Below are 16,326 nucleotides of genomic sequence, written 5' to 3'. Positions count from 1 at the left end.
AATATAATATATCTGTATATATATTATTCTGTACACATATTATGTATATATTCGTATATATGTTAGATTTTTTTATCGCTATATTAGTCTATTTATACCTGCATTGTCCTTCCATCCATACACTTTCCATCATTGTAACTGAGCTACTGTGTTGAACAATTTCCCTTGTGGTTCATTAAAGTTTGTCTAAGTCTAAGTCTAAGTTTAAGTACCAAAAAGTATATCGATAGTTTTTGATACTTTTCAAAACTTTTCAAAATTAAAGGGAACTACAAAAAAACTTCACTATTGGCTTTATTTTAACATGAAATCATACAATACATTAAACATATGTTTCTTATTGCACTTAAAGAACAATTTTACAAGGTTGAAATATAAATGAAAATGCATTGGGCTTTTCTTGTTGCACTCAAAAAAAAAAAAAAAAATTAATAAATAAAAATGTTCCATATTATAATTCTGCCATAATCAAATATTAGGTTAGAATATAATACAAATGCTTAATATAATACAAATGCTTCATGATTTATGGTTGATAAGCCATGTAGCAGGCAAAATACACATTGTTAAAGATAAAACACAAATTGTAACAAAATTCATTCACTTGTCATTTCACTTGCATTAGTTGACGCTAATTGGGCGGTTTTAGCTCTGCTAATATTTGTTATCAAGCCAAGCAGCTGCTGCACAGAACACAACAACATCCTTGAATCTGATCCCACATCAGGGCAACAAAGAACTCAACCCAATGGAAACAATGTGAAATCTTGGAAGGGACCGCAGATGTGTGGACCCCCCTCCAGGTGACCGGTGCAATGAATGCCGAGTGGATATGTTTAATAATATGAGAGTACAGACCATAGTGAGGCCAGCACAGGAGCCTCTTGCATGTAGATAGGTCAGCAGCACGAAAACGTCGCCAACTGATGTACCAAGGAGTGGTCCAACCCGACTTGGTACTGTGGAAATTGACCCGTGGCCACCTAAAACCCTCTCCACATAGGAGAGAGGGCAGATCAACTGGTCTACAAATGGGTTTATTTAAAGGCTAGGGTGTATACATTAGTTTTAAGATGGGACTTGAATGCTTCTACTGACGTAGCATCTCTAACTGTTACTGGTAAGGCATTCCAGGGTACTGGAGCGCGAATAGAAAACGCTTTAAAGCCCGCTGACTTTTTTGGGGCTCGATGGGAATCACTAATAGGCCGGAATTTTTGGAACGTAGGTTTCTGGACGGAACGTATGGTACAATACAATCAGCAAGATAGGATGGAGCTAGACCGTTTAGTAACCTTAAAGTCGCATCTTAAGTGCACAGGAAGCCAGTGCAGGTGAGCCAGTATAGGCGTAATATGATCAAACTTTCTTGTTCTTGTCAAAAGTCTTGTACCAACTGTAATCTTTTAATGCTAGACATAGGGAGACCCGAAAATAACACTTTACAGTAATCGAGACGAGACGTAACGAACGCATAAATAATGATCTCAGCGTCTGTGGTGGACAAATTGGGACACATTTTATCGATTTTACGGAGATGAAAGAAGGCCGTTTTAGTAACACTCTTAATGTGTGACTCAAACGACAGAATTGGGTCGAATAGAATGCCGAGATTCTTTACCAAGTTGCTTTGTGTAATTGTTTTGTTGTCAAATGTTAAGGTGGTATTATTAAAGTAGATGTCAATGTCTAGAAGGACCGATAATCAGCATTTCCGTTTTCTTAGCGTTGAGTTGCAAAAAGTTAGTGGACATCCATTATTTAATTTCATTTAGACACGCCTCCATCTGACTACAATCCGGCGTGATGGTCATCTTTAGGGGCATGTAGGGTTGGGTGTCATCAGCATAACAGTGAAAGCCAACATTGGAGTTGCGTATGATATCACTTATAGCAGTGGTTCTCAAATGGGGGTACGCGTACCCCTGGGGGTACTTGAAGGTATGCCAAGGGGTACGTGAGATTTTTTAAAAAATATTCTAAAAATAGCATCAATTCAAAAGTCCTTTATAAAAATATATTTATTGAATAATACTTCAACAAAATATGAATGTAAGTTCATAAACTGAACATCAAATCAAGTATTACCATAAACCCAGAGTTTCCCCCATGCCATGATGGTTTGATCCTCACTAAAATGTCTGTCAAAAAGAACTGTGAAAAGAAATGCAACAATGCAATATTCAGTGTTGACAGCTAGATTTTTTGTGGACATGTTCCATAAATATTGATGTTAAAGATTTATTTTTTTGTGAAGAAATGTATAGAATTAAGTTCATGAATCCAGATGGATCTCTATTACAATCCCTAAAGAGGGCACTTTAAGTTGATAATTACTTCTATGTGTAGAAATCTTTATTTATAATTGAATCACTTGTTTATTTTTCAACAAGTTTTTAGTAATTTTTATATCTTTTTTTCAAAATAGTTCAAGAAAGACCACTACAAATGAGCAATATTTTGCACTGTTATACAATTTAATAAATCAGAAACTGATGACATAGTGCTGTATTTTACTTCTTTATCTCTTTTTTTCAACCAAAAATGCTTTGCTCTGATTAGGGGGTACTTGAATTAACACAAATGTTCACAGGGGGTACATCACTGAAAAAAGGTTGAGAACAACTGACCTAGAGGCAGCATGTGGATGCTAAAGAGTACAGGACCAAGAACCTTGTTCACCCTGCCCCCTGCCCCGTTTCTTTGTGAGGATGTCGAGTCATTCTTCACCAAAATGGGAATATATGAACATTCCAGCAGTCTGCAACCTAATGACAGCAGACGTAAGTGATGTTTTATCATGTTTGTTGACTTTCAAAGTCTTCAGTGAGTAATAATCAGTGAAGAAAAAATAAGCAAACTTTGTGATGCGTTTTGGAAAGCTTAAAATTATAAAAATATGTAAATATTAAATATGCCCGTTACTACATTGTCACCACTTTTTTGGTGCGCTCATGGGGGAAAAGCTGCACTTACTCCGCTCAAGACGCAAAAAAAATGCATACCTAAAGAAGTTTTTTTCATATGATAAATATTTTAATAATATATATATATATATATATATATATATATATATATATATATATATATATATATATATATATATATATATATATATATATATATATATATATATATATATGCGTGAAAAAACAAGCGTCATTAAAAAATGCTGAAGGACACCAAAACGTATGAATTTAATTTGTTTTAATCAGTCCCTTAACTTCCCTCGTAGCTTGACAAACACACACATAGGATGGAGGATTCTTGTCTGTCCATAGTCTTAGCAGCGCGAGCACTGATTCTGCTGCCGAGTGTGGAACTGTTAGTTTGCAAGTCCTTCTGATACGTAGTAAATAAAATGCAAAATAGTGCTCACAAAACAACGATGAATGTTGATAAATAACATTGCGCGTGCTAAATATTTATATTTGCACCTTTTCCTCCCAGTAGTGTGGGCGTTTTGATGATCTGTACGTATATATATATATATATATATATATATATATATATATATATATATATATATATATATATATATATATATATATATATATATGTATAATATATAATATAATATAATCACAGCAGTATGATGATTCTATGTGTCTACATTAAAACATTATTCTTCATACTGCATTAATATATGCTACTTTAAAACTTTCATGCAGAGAAGGAAATCACAACTAAAAAAATCACTATTTTTTTCATACGGTGTTGATCTGGAAATGTTTGCCTCTGCATTTTGATGGTGTGGGCGTGTGGCACCGAACGGAGATGTTGACATGCGGAGTAAGCACTGTTCATTCTCTAGCAGGTGACTTTTCAAATGATGCTACATATTAACAGTAATGCTACTTTTTATAGAAAAGCTTTCGCCCCAAACTTGACAAATTACGGTTGTCTGTTCGACATATTCCCACTTGAAGCCAAACCACCGCCAGACGATGGACCCCCTGCTGTTTTTTGGGGGAATTAATTAGTCCTTCATTTGTTATCAGATTCGCACCTTCTTTCTCTCGTATTACCGCTAGCATCACAGCTAACGTTAGCCATGCTGCTACCTCTTTGCTGCGCGAGGGCGTATGCGTATGTGACGTATGTCATGACAGTATGTGACGTATGTAGAAGCTGCGCTTGCTGTCTGTGAGAAGGAGGGACAGGAAAGAGCGAGGAGAGCCTGTAGTGTAATGCCAGCAGCTAAAAGCAACTGCGTGAGAACGCATACTCGAATATCACGATATAGTCATTTTCTATATCGCAAAGAGACAAACCCGCGATATATCACGCATATCGATATATCGCCCAGCCCTACCCCAAACACACGTCAAAAGTGGTAAAGGAATGGCTAAATCAGGCTAGAATGAAGGTTTTAGAATGGCCTTCCCAAAGTCCTGACTTAAACGTGAAGAAACAAGTCCATGTCAGAAAACCAACAAATTTAGCTGAACTGCACCAATTTTGTCAAGAGGTGTGGTCAAATATTCAACCAGAAGCTTGTCAGAAGCTTGTAGATGGTTACCAAAAGCGCCTTGTTGCAGTGACACTTGCGAAGGGACATGTAACCAAATATTAACATTGCTGTATGTATACTTTTGACCCAGCAGATTTGGTCACATTTTCAGTAGACCCATAATAAATTCATAAAAGAACCAAACTTCATGAACGTTTTTTGTGACCAAGAAGTATGTGCTCCAATCACTCTATCACAACAAAATAAGGGTTGTAGAAATGATTGGAAACTCAATACAGCCATGACATTATGTTCTTTACAAGTGTATGTAAACTTGTTTGGAGAACATTAGCATTCATGCCACTTTTTAGAACGATCTGTATTACTTTATTATGTAAACAATTAATGAATCGCTCACATTCTTTAATCGTGATGTATCAAACAATCAATTATTTTTCCCACCTCCATTCGGCAGTGTTAATGTTTATAATAATAATGAATTCCAATTGCAAAATCAAAAAATACATTAGTATAATTGGTAATTTATGCTCTTGTCGACTTGACCTCACAGTGCAAGTACAACCGTAAAATTAAAACTGAAAAAGCATTAGTAATCACACAATATCAAATTTATTCACAAAATTCAATCTGGCATAAGTAAGTGGTGACCCAGTTTGTGTCTCTTTGTTATCCACTCATACAGATGTGTGTGCGTGTGCGAGGAGGGTGCCATTGCTCTGAGGTCCATCTGGCCTTCTATAATCAGCTTTTAGGAACAAAGCTAAAAACAAACGCATGTCCAAAACCTGTCACTTGGTTTATTCCACTCCACTGCTAACATCCAGTGCATTTTTATAAAAGAGTATGTTGTGATTCGACACTACTTGGTACCACGCTGGGACGACTGCAAATATCGTTGGATCGTTCTGTTGCGCTTCTCAAGCAGTGTGTTTTGATGCAAGTGCGTGTGGCTTGCATCTGGACACTCCTAATACTGTTAATCCCCTTTTTTGTCAGCTTTGCAGCCTTGTGCTCAGGTCCATGCATGATACATCAGTGTGTCACTCATCTTCTAACAGAACGCACGCATCCCATATGGAATAATTATAAATGCTGCTTACGTTAAGGTAAGAGAACGTCTTTTTTAATTCAGTTACATTACTTCCTATGCAATACACTAGGAGTGCACACAAGAGGCTTTTCCAAATAAGGGATTGAATTTTTGCTTTCACCTAATAGTATATTTGTTAACAGCTCAGTTCAGTTTCAGTTTATTTCGAACATGCATACGATACAATGTAATGCATCACACAGTTCCAGTTGTTTCATTACAGCACGTCCGAAAAGGAGTAGGAAGAAGTAGAGTTTATTTAATCCTACCCCTTTTCGTACCATAGCAATTTTATCCAATTTCCTTGTTCTTTGTAACAGAACGGTAAACAAATAAATAATAAATAAATAATATACCATAGTAAAAATACAAATATTAAATACATACATAATCTTTGTCTCCATAAAAAAAAGGAAAAAAAAGGATTCAAGATGTTCATCATAATTCTTGTACTGTGTACTTTGTGAACACTTGTAATTTCAACAGTCTCTTAAACTGAATCATATTGGTGCTTTGTTTGATTTCTTTGGTTGATCCGTTCCATAATTTAATTCCACATACTGATATGCAAAAAGTTTTAAGTGTTGTACGAGCATACAGATGTTTTAAATTAGATTTTCCTCTAAGGGTATATTTCTCCTCTTTTGTTGAGAAGAGTTGTACATTCTTGGGTAGCAGGTTATAGTTTGCTTTGTACATCATTTTAGCTGTTTGCAAATGCACCAACTCGTTGAATTTCAATAATTGTGATTGAATAAATAAAAGGTTTGTATGTTCTCTATATCCAACATTATGTATTCTTCTAATTGATCTTTTTTGTAACACTGTTAACGCACTGCTTTAGATAATTTCATCATCACTTTAATATGCAGCACATGAAGATCATGCCAATCATTTTTGGGCAACAGCTTTTTGTGGGACCTGTAAACAGATCTGCAGTGACAAGTCTGTGTTTTTCTACACTGGGGAAACTGTTTCGGTGCATGACGTCTTGCAATGCCACGCTTGCTTATGCAGAAACGCAGCACTAATGGATTTGGGTTACATTGCTAAATCAACTCGCCTCCCAGCAAACCTTTATGATCCATTACCCACAGGGGGACAGTTTTGCCAGGGCGCCTGTGCCAGCTGGCAAAAACCTCCGAGCGACAATGAGGTTTGCACAATTGCTCTTTTTCACTCTTGCCGAACACATACATGTTGTTTTCTCATTACACGACTTCTTGTGGTCTTGTCTTATGGAAATGTTTGATGGAATGAGGGCAAATGCGCTGTGTCAGACAGCTCAGCGAGAGAGAATGTGCAGTGGTTAAAGTTTGGGTGGAGACGGCAACATTTACTGTAGCACTGCAGACAAATATGCAAGGACTCCACCCTCAGCCAGTGATCAACTCCTCCGTCATCACCGTCTTTATCATGCGAACAGAGATTGATACCCAAGGATCAAATTCTTCTAGATTCCTCTGTCCAAAGAAAAACAAAATAAGAGTACGTGCATAGTAACTTCTGTATCCATGGAAGCTGGCAGGCGTCCCCAATATATACGCTCGAATAATCTCCCTGTTTTCCAAGTGGCCTCCCATTTTGACAAGTTGTTGGTGCACGTCCTGTTTTGCAAAATGGATTATGAAATTGATGTCTTCTTTAGCGGCCGTGCAGATCTATTTGCCAAGCTTTTCTCCTGAGCGCACTGTTTAAACTCCCCGCGGATGACTTATTTTTCATGGCCAATGTTTAATGGGTCGGGGAAGGCAAAGAAAGAAGACAAGTGAACTACAAAAGGACCAGATCCAAACAATGAGAGATTGATAACATGTCGTTTGCAATGGAAGCAATGATCACTCGAAGTCATAACGTCTCATTTGTTGCATCCAAATCTGGCTTCTTGTTCTGAAGTAAACATGATCCGCCCAACTAGCTTCAAAGCGCCACTCGGATGAAGGGGAATTCCAGGCTTTTATCAGATTACTGCACCAGTATAGCTGTTAACAGCATCTACTCAATAAATATATATATAGCATTATCTACAGGTCGTAGGGCGGTCGAGGCTCCTTTACAGTATAATGTGGCACTTTCACTCAGGTAGAAGCCAAAGCATGCTATGAGGAGGAGTGGTGGGTATGAACGATAGAAAGTAAGACAGGAAAGACAATGGTTCAAAGCCTCGTCATTGGTATTTGATCTATTGTTCTTGCTGGTCCTTGGAGACCACCACCACCAAGGAATCATCTTACTCAAATTGACTGGGTTTTGTGAAGCTAAGATCTCCTGTGAGATTAAGCTCAGTTAGCCAAGGGGATGAGGGAGTGATCACCCCGGGAACTTCAATTTGGTAGGCATTTTTTTTAAAAAAGGGTAAAGAACCATAGTAGTTGTATATTTCAGCAAAGGTCACTGTGACGGTGTTAGCTGTGTCTTGCTCAATGATCCTATACTTTTTTAAAGGGGAACTGCACTTTTTTGGGGGGAGTTTTGCCTATCGTTCACAATCATTATGAGAGACGAGAAAACAAACGTTTTTTCGCTTTCTAACGTATAAAAATGGTCTCCTTTTTGGTGGCTATACCAATGCAGCTAATGGGAGCAATCAATTCTAGCTCTAAATCACTTTAAAATGCATTAAAAAAACGTCAACAATACTTAATTTATATTCTGTAACCTGTATGATAAACCAAGCTGTAGCAACATTATGTTAATTTATGAGCAAACAATGAAGAACTCTTTTTCTAGCGTAGTAACACATCGGAATGCTTCGGTATTAGCCGTAGAAGCTAACTACTACTACTACTACTATAAGCTAGCTTCTACGTGAGCACAAAATGCGTTTGAGTTTGTAATGCACAACACAATGCAATCGGACAATAACCTGTACTGACTGAAAAACATGAACAATCATATTTTTACAGTACCTGTAAAGTATTAGCCCACCAAAAGTATAAGGTTGTGAATCCTCATTTAGTCGTCTTCGTTGTCTGTTACCAAAGTCTGCCATGATTAGAAAACACACTTGTGTTTGATTCCGGAAGTAGTAATACACATGTTGCCAGAAGTCAGACGTGGAAACAGAAATCAATGCGCTGAAGAAATCAGTCCCGGAAATGATTAAAATTATCAAAATACGGTAAATGTTGAACATATTACATATTGCTATGAACATGTCTGTTACTACATTATATATAGACTTGCAGGGTGTGTACAAAACATTGATGGATGGTTTTGAAGTTGTTTTAGAGAGTCTTGAAGGCTACAGCGGTGACTCCCATTAGCCGCATCTGCGTTTTTTTATCATCTTTAAAATCGTAATAAAAAAAAACGTGTTCTTGAATCTCATAATGACTGTGAACGGTAGGCAAAATTCCAAAAAAAGTGCAGTTCCCCTATAAGATTCCTTTATAGTCATAACCAGATAACCCGGTCTCAACGGCTTGGAACATGGTAATAGGTATGTTTTCTTCTCGGACTGTTGTATAAATCAAAGGGTTGTAAAAATCTGCAGTCTTTTCCAAAGTTTCTCATTGTCCCATTGGGTTGAGTTTTTCCTTGCCCTGATGTGGTATCTGAACCGAGGATGTCATTGTGGCTTGTGCAGCCCTTTGAGACACTCGTGATTTAGGGCTTTATAAATAAACATTGATTGATTGATTGATTGATAAACAGTGTAAACAATGTGGAATGATGTTCAAAGAGCTGGCATATAAAGAAGAACGCTAAGTAGCAACCAGAAACTTATTTGAGTTTACGACACAAATCAGTAGACAAATGATAAGAGAAGCATGTAACTTTGTTGGCAGAAACTTGTGTTGGTCTTTGTTTTGACATTTACATGTACAATCCAAATATACAGTGTGGCGTTTGGTGTTTCTGTACTGTGTAAAAACAAAAATGTGTACAGTACATTCCCAGATCAGCTTACATCATTCAAAATCCTGAAGACAAGCATACATATGTTTTTTTCAATGCATTCTAAATAGTAAAAAATGTGAGCAAAAGTCCTCTCACAATGGAGCCTATGGGAATCACTTTTTTCTGTCTATGAAGTGCTTAAAAAAACATCCAAACACCTCCATTAAGGTTTATATATACACCGTAAGTATATATGGCACATCCATAATAACATTTAATATTGGCATATTACTTTCACAAACGCATCAAGACGTTCGCTTTTTCCTTTGACAACATCACTGATTACAACACACTGCAGACATCACGAGAGCCAACCGACATAATAAAACATCACTTACTGTACAATGTCTGCTCTCACTAGCATGCCAACTGCTCGGATGTTGATATATTCCAGTTTAGATAAAGAATGATTTATAATCCTCACTAAGGGTTAAAAAAGGGGGTTGGGGGTGGGTTGAAACCAAGTGTCTTTTTGTGTCTTTCTCGCCATTTCCGAGTCCAAACTGGATGCCAGAGTTGACCAACTTGTTGGATTATGTCTTCATTCTTCTACTATCAAGGTGAGAGGCATTGTTTATGATCTAGAATAAACTTCCACAAATTCCGACCACAGCTGTTGGTGTCAATATAGCTAGTTAGCTCTCCGTAATCACGGCGCCACTAAAAGTAGTTTGTCTCCAGGTAGCGCATATAATAACAATATCACTAATACTTGGTTAATATTCAGGTCACAACATGTAAATGGAGTATTGTTGGCAGTTTGTGGATGTTTATTTAGAGGTCTTTATTCGCAGAATGAAGGACCTCCCATTAACTCCACTGTAAGCAGACTTTTATTTACGAGTTAGAATGAATACAAAAATACATCTGTCTTCTTGTCTCTCATAACGATTGTGAACTATAGACAACATTTTTTTTTTTAAAAGGTGCAGTTTTCCTTTAAGAGAACACAAATTTTGACTTGCCCCGGGTTTTGATTGAGAAGTTTATTGACATCTTAAAGATTTTAATCCATGTAATGCTTTAAAAAGGCAAATGGATGGCACAAAAAGCCATAAGGCTTGTTTCCATTGTGGTCCATTAAATATTCTTTACATTTTATACACTCAATAATAAAAGATACATAACCTGTAACATGTATATAAAAAATTATGTTACGTTACGTTGGCGACAGCTGTGGTATCGCCATAATTTAGGCGTATTCTGCTTACGCTAATGTCCTGGTTGAAATATAAAGGCATTGGCAAACAGTATCATTCTTATTTTCTTACTGTAGGTAGTGAAATTAAGAACACATGTGATGTGTTAAAAAGACATTGCCTGTTCTTTCATGTGATAGTATTAAACAACCGCCCTTTTTATTCTCGAGTAGATTTCTCCCCTTTGTAATTACCATTTGGCTCGAATGGCGTCTACAGCAGAATTGATGTAAAGAAAAAAATGTGAGTAAAAGCCAAGCATGTACACATCTCCGAGTGAAACCACAACGGACGAGACTTTGAATATGCTAATCAAACAACATTTTGATTTGCCGACAGTAACATAACAATTACTTTTTCAATGCCAGACCCTGGGTTGTCGTACTACTTGGACAAAGCGGAACCTTTTTGCTTCATTTACAAAAAAGTGGAAAAAAAGACATGCACGTGTACAGTATTTATTTGAACCGAAAGTGAGGTAAAGAGTCAAGACATTGAGTGATAGTTTCACAACTTATGTAAACTTGTGGGTGAAACTTTGGTGACTTGGTGATGAGACTGATTAGACCTCATAGAAAACTTCCCCAGCTTCAGAGCAGCAGGCTTTGGGCTGGCTCTTGAATGAATGGGACAGAGATGTTATCTGGCCTTAAGGAGGATGTTTTGGGAGTGGGAGTGGGAGTGGAAGAGCTGTGGGCTTCAGTGTGCTAATGCAGCTAACAGCCAGGAAGAGAGAGTGTTGACTCTGCAGATTTAAGCCCGGCCGCTACTGATGGCTACAGGGCTAAATACTGACCCAATGGACTAATAAAGAAAATCACCTCAGGCACGAGCCGTAGGGGTCAGAGGTAACAGCGTGGCTGGGAAAAAAACACTGACCGTGGCTTTCCATCACAACACTGCCTAATTGAAATGACAGTTGAAGACCGATGAGGGTAACTGTGTTTATTTACGTCTTTGTTACGCAGTGAGCAAGCACAAAGATAGGGGTGACATCGCTCCCGTATTCTGTCTGGCTCCGGGATCTCTACACAAGTACAATAAGGACTTCCTGTCTGCCGTCACATTCTGATGCATTCCATCCAAGCCTGGGATAAGGGGCAAAGCTGTGACGTGATTGTGTTCATAAGGGTTTGTGGGTACAAATCCTAATCACGCTAAAATGGACGATTTCACCATTGACCTCAGTTGTGATGTAAAACTCTGGATAAGGGGAGTTATGAGCAGGTCCAGCAATACATGTTTTTATGTCTCTCTAATATATATTTGACATGCAATACAGTAGTGATACAGTTGCAAAATAAATCTTGAAATTAACTCTCACAACCCATTTTTTGTGCAGTTTTGGGGGGGATTTCCTTCATGCTTGTCTGACGTCCTGTTCCTGTCGTCTTTTTTTCTGCAGGCAGACATTCTTTTAGCCTATTAGTTACTGTATGACTGATACATGTGCCAGTGTAATGGATGCCAGCTTGTGTGGTTCAGCGGCAGTAAGAGTGTAAACTACATTCCCTGACGCCTTAAGGCCCCTTTTACACTAAACCGGCTAAAGTTATCCAGATTAAATCCCATTCAACTTTATCCGTGTCCACACACACACAGGTCGTTTAAGACCCCCTCCCCCTCCGTCCGCTGGCGCAATGCGACCTAGTACGCATGCAGGGAAATAAAATGTATCCTTACTCAGTGTTTCAAAGTAGACTATTGCCACATTTCTCTTAACAGTAAACCTTGCTTGCCTCACCATCAGCAGCTGTTAGACTATTGCAGTGAATCACACATGAGCCATCATATATGAATCATATCTTTAAAGGCCTACTGAAACCCACTACTACCGACCACGCAGTCTGATAGTTTATATATCAATGATGAAATCTTAACATTGCAACACATGCCAATACGGCCGGGTTAACTTATAAAGTGCAATTTTAAATTTCCCGCCACACTTCCGGTTGAAAACGTCTAGATATGATGATGTATGCTCGTGATGTCAACGGTTGATACGGAAGAATTCGGACCCATTGAATCCAATACAAAAAAGCTCTGTTTTCATCCCAAAATTCCACAGTATTCTGGACATCTGTGTTGGTGAATCTTTTGCAATTTGTTTAATGAACAATGGAGACTGCAAAGAAGAAAGCTGTAGGTGCGATCGGTGTATTAGCGACGGACTACAGCAACACAACCAGGAGGACTTTGAGGATAGCAGACGCACTAACCGAACGACCTCACCTTGACTTCCTCCGTCTCCGGGCCGCCAACCGCGTCGGTGATCGGGTGAAGTCCTTCATTGTACCGTCGATCGCTGGAACGCAGGTGAGCACAGGTCGTGATGAACAGATGAGAGCTGGCGTAGGTGCAGAGCTAATGTTTTTAGCATAGCTCTGTCAAGGTTCCGTAGCTAAGTTAGCTTCAATGGCGTCGTTAGCAACAGCATTGCTAAGCTTTGCCAAGCTGGAAAGCATTAACCGTGTATTTACATGTCCAGAGTTTGGTAGTATTGTTGATCTTCTGTCTATCCTTCCAGTCAGGGACTTATTTGTTTTGTTTCTATATGCAATAAAGCCCGATACTATCACGTTAGCTCAGCAGCTAAAGAGCTTCACCGATGTATTGTCGTGGAGATAAAAGTCACTGTGAATGTCCATTTCGCGTTCTCGACTCTCATTTACAAGAGGATATAGTATCCGAGGTGGTTTAAAATACAAATCCGTGATCCACAATAGAAAAAGTAGAGAGTGTGTAATCCAATGAACCCTTGTACCTAAGTTACGGTCAGAGCGAAAAAAGATACGTTCTGCACTGCACGCTAGTCCTTCATTTTTACGTTCCTCATCCACGAATCTTTCATCCCCGCTCAAATTAAGGGGGGAATCGTCGCTGCTGGTGTAAACAATAGGAAAATGTGAGCAGTCCTTCCTCCGGTGTCGTCACGCTACTTCCGGTAGGGGCAAGGCTTTTTTTATCAGACACCAAAAGTTGCAAACTTTATCGTCGGGGTCACCAACGCGGTGCCCGGGGCACCAGGTCGCCCGTAAGGACCAGATGAGTCGCCCGCGGGCCTGTTCTAAAAAAAAAAAATAAATAAATAAAAAAAATAAATAAATAAAAAAAGTTTTTTTGTTTAAATTAAATCTAGATAGAAAAAACACAAGATACACTTTCAATCAGTGCATCAACCCAAACAACCTCCCCCATGCACACTCATCCACACCCACTCACACAAAAGGGTTTATTTCTTTCTGCTACCAATATTCTGGTTCCCACAACATAGACAACACATCTGCAAGGGACACAGTCCCTGAAGCACACATGATTGTATAGGCTGCTGGTCCACTAACATTTTCATTAATTACTATTTTTTATGTAATTATTTTTATATTGTTTTACTTTCTTTTTTTTCCAAGAAAATGTTTTTTATTTATTTATCTTATTTTATTTTATTTTGTAAAAAAGGGCCTTATCTTCAACAGACCAGGTTGTCAATGAAATTAGATTTGTTTAAAAGGTTTTTTAAAACCAGGCCCAGTCCAGATAATGTCCAAGTCGGACTCAGCAACACACACCTTCATTCATGTACACAGAAACAAATTAGGGAACACAACAGATTGCATGTAATTTATAAACAAAATTGCATTTTCAAAATAAGCATTTATGTACAGTCCAGATTATGTCCAGGTCACTCAAATTAGGGAACACAACAACAGATATCATATAATCTATAAACATAATTATACTTTCAAAATAAGCCTTTGAGGACTTCTCATCTTTGTTTTAATGTTTTTTGGCATCATTATCGTTTTCAACCATGTAACTTTCTAAAATTAGAAAATACTGAATAAATGTTTTAAAGAAAGTAATACTAAGTGAATATCTGTTTTTGGCCTTAAAAATAAACATTTTACCGAGTACTATAATTAAATTGACTAAATCATGATTGTCAATGAACTCTCCTAAAATAACAGAAACCACATTAAGCTTCATAAACACACCAATCCTTAAACACATTTTTTCAACTTCCACCCAAAACAAAGACACAATATGACAATACCAAAACAAATGCAGGGTGGATTCAGGCTCCTGACAACAAAATCGGCAATCATCTGACTCTGTCATATTCCATAATTTTAACATTTTCCCTGTGGGTAAGAAGTTATAAATAATTTTAATTTGAAAATAACAATTTTGCACATCGATAGTGGTTTTATAGATTAGTTTGAATATGGCATCCCATGGCAACGGGCAGTCAAAAAAGTCCTCCCATTTTCCATTTGTGTTGTATGAGGCAGCCTTCAAAGATTTCTTTATTAAATAAAAATGATATATTTTTCTATTTATTTTAGTTCCTTTTTGCCAACTAGAATTTCTTATTAGAGGTTTACAAACTAATAATTTAGTAGTTCCATAATTAATTATTTGTTTCCATCTTTTCCCAATTACTCCAGTTAGTTGATAAAATGAAAAGCTTGAGCAAGCATCACCATACATAGCTCTAAATTCATCATACTTCATAATTTTACCATTCTCATTGAAAATATCATTGACAAAAATGATTCCTCTTTCAAACATATTTTTCCAAAAGAAAGGCTTTCCATCTATTACAATATTAGAGTTCATCCATATTAACTGCTGCAAAATATCGTCTCTTTTTTCTGGCACATAAAATTGAAAACACCACTATGAGTGGATTGTTTCCTTTATGATCCCCGCCATGTTACCCAGCAGACTCTCTGGGAGGGGATCACTTGTAAAAAAGGATACAATTTATTTTGATACAGTACATGTTTTTTGTCCAACAGGACATTTGTGTACCACTCAATGTTTAAATACATCTTTGGAACAATTGATGCTTTTAAAGACAGACACATAGCTTCAAGGTTGAGAAGTTTCAGGCCCCCATATTCATACTCTTTGTACAAAACCTTTCTTTTAATCTTTTCTGGTTTGCCGTTCCAGACAAAATCGAAGACCCTCCGCTCATAAATCTTAAAACAGTTTTGTGATGGCGCTGGTAATGACAAAAACTAATAAATAAATTGAGGAATAATTAACGAGTTGACAATAGACATTTTACCATACAAGGTTAGGGATTTCCCTTTCCATAATTGCATAATTTTGTCCAGCTTTCTTAGTCGATTATCATAATTTACTGAGCCTAGATCTTCCAGATTTTCTGGGACAACAACACCAAGTATGTTAACTGGTCCATCTGTCCACAAAACAGGCACTTTGCATTCCATTCGAAAGGACGTTCCCTTTAGATTTCCGATCCTTAACATTTTACATTTATCATAATTAAGCTTAAGGCCAGATTGCTGTGAAAATATGTCCAAAAGATTAAGAAGGTTCCGCAAACAATGAGGAAAAATCTTATCTTTGTGAATCAGCCTTTTCTGACATGAACTTCATCAAGAACAAACACAGAACACGCCTCACTGATGCACATCTGCAAGACTCACTCAGAGTTGCAGTGTCAAGTTACACACCAGAGTACAACACACTAGTTAACAGCATGCAATGCCAGGCTTCCCACTAACTGACAAAGAAACAGATAACAGATTTGGTGTCCAGTTCAAAGTGTGACATGATTTAAAAATTTGAGAGTTTACTTTTGTATTTTACATGAGTTATTATTTGTACAAACATGGTGCAAAGTAATT

General features: G+C 37.5%; 1 protein-coding gene across 1 annotated transcript in view; it reads left to right on the top strand.

The window, feature by feature from the left end:
• The first annotated feature begins 5,299 nt into the window (after positions 1–5,299).
• The window catches only part of LOC133656824 (uncharacterized), an 85,184-nt gene continuing 74,157 nt past the window's right edge, over positions 5,300–16,326 (top strand). Inside the window, exon 1 of the mRNA XM_062057672.1 lies at positions 5,300–5,580. The gene's annotated coding sequence lies outside the window, so the exon portion shown is untranslated. The remainder of the gene's footprint in view (positions 5,581–16,326) is intronic.

Source organism: Entelurus aequoreus, linkage group LG09, assembly GCF_033978785.1.
Source record: "Entelurus aequoreus isolate RoL-2023_Sb linkage group LG09, RoL_Eaeq_v1.1, whole genome shotgun sequence".
NCBI lineage: Eukaryota > Metazoa > Chordata > Actinopteri > Syngnathiformes > Syngnathidae > Entelurus > Entelurus aequoreus.
Note: the sequence above shows the minus strand (reverse complement) of the source record. Positions and strands in the feature narration are given on the sequence as shown.